The sequence below is a fragment of the Nicotiana attenuata genome, unplaced genomic scaffold, assembly GCF_001879085.1.
Source record: "Nicotiana attenuata strain UT unplaced genomic scaffold, NIATTr2, whole genome shotgun sequence".
NCBI lineage: Eukaryota > Viridiplantae > Streptophyta > Magnoliopsida > Solanales > Solanaceae > Nicotiana > Nicotiana attenuata.
The window spans coordinates 187,236-189,195 of NW_017672005.1; positions in this window are offsets into that span (position 1 = coordinate 187,236).

Here is a 1,960-nt window from a genome sequence, read left to right on the forward strand (position 1 = left end):
AATTTACTTTTTTTAAACTTCAAATTCTATTTTTATTTTTCTGCACATACCCCTGCCCCTCGCCCTCCCCTCCCCCCTTCCCTCCCCCCCCCCCCCCCCGGGAAAAAAATATTTTTTATATATATATATTTTCAATTTTAATTTTTTCATCTGTCGGTTTACAGGTTCGAAATTTTACAAGTTCCAAAGTTATGAGTTTAGAGGTTTATGTGTTAGAAAGTTTACGGGTTTAGAAATTATAAAGCTTACGGGTTCGAAAGTTCGCGATTTTTACGTAAAAAAGTAAAGCAACACATTAGTTGCTTTGGTTTGTGTCAATTTTTAGAGACTTGGGGAAGGGGTGGGGGGGGGGGGGAGGGGGAGGGGTGAGGAGAGTTGCATAAAAAATATTTTCCTAAAAAAAATATTTTCTACTCTCTAACCAAACAATAGAAAATATTATTCGAAAAATGTTTTCCACTCACCAACCAAACAAGGGAAAATAAGTGATAAAACCACTCATTTTCCATGAAAACATTTTCTAGGAAAACATTTTCCTTCATACCAAACACACCCTAGGTTGAAAAATAGTATTTAGAATTTAAAATGATATTTTTGGATATGCATTTCACTTGAAAAAATATTGCAGTTTTGTGAGTGTATACGGTAAAATCATGTATCCTCGATTTTGTAGGCTCGAGGGCTCGCATCGAGGAACAAACTCGATATGGGCCGGGCTCGAGCCCGAGGGCAAAATACTATACTCGAAGATCTGATTGCTCGATGAACACCGGAGCTGAGTACGACCAACCTCGAGATAATACCGTAATAATTTTATAACAGAAAGAGCGAGATTCCCGCGATGGCCCCAAGATCATGGCATAAATTCCGAAATAGATTTGTATGGGTTAGTACGGATTTGTACTATGCGGTTAGACAGTTGTCTCAATACGATTCCTTACTGTAAATAGAAATGTACCTTATTTAGGGTTCCCCTACTATATAAAGGGGACACCAATCATTTGTAACACATCATCAATCATTGGCAAAAGAATATACTCTCTTACTTTCTTGCTCATTATTTATCAGAATTGTCTCTTAACTTTATTATATTTACTTTACTGTCTTGTTGACCAACCTCGAGGCCATCATAGCTCGAGGTAAAGATTTGCTTAAGCACTGGTTTGATTCAACTTACTTCTTTAATTTATACGTTTGATTCCTTGGTTATTAATCAGTATTGAATTAAATCACGTATCTTTAAAATCACAAACAAGTTTAATTGTTACTCGTATTTCGAGGTAAACAGTTTGGCACCCACCGTGGGGCTAAAGATAATAGTGGTTATTTCAGTACTGATTCTGATAAAGACACGTTATTTTTACACTTGTTCTTGTCAAGAATTTTTGTTCTCAGGTTAAAACATGTTAAACTCATAAAACGGTGATGATGGTCTTGGATTTCATGGGGAAAACAACAATGTAGTTGCTTCGGGAGCCGGCGTACCACCGATTAACCCTGGGGAAGTGCCAAATGTGGAACCAGTCGATGTTAGTTCACACATTGCTTTGAATGCGGATTTAGGCACAAACCCCGGAGGAAGTGTACGCAGGGAAGTTCAATCTTGTGGCCAAGGAACACAGGGTATAGGAGATGGGGGAGTTAGCCTCCAAGTAATATTCGAGATGCTGCAAGCTCAACAGATTGCTATTGCTCAGCTTCAAAGTCAGTATAAAACTCCAAGTGTGGTCGAACTAGAAATCACTCGCCGTATTGAGCCGGTGCCAGAAAGATCGAACGGTAATGGCTCGGGGACTGATCCCACGATTATGAGGATGCTCGAGGAGCTCACCAAAAGAATCGAGTCGGGGGAGAAAAAGATTTAGGATAATGACAAAAAAGTGGAAATGTATAACTCTCGTGTTGATCAAATACCGGTGGAACCCCCGTTCTTAAAAGGTTTGGATGCCAAAAAGTTCGT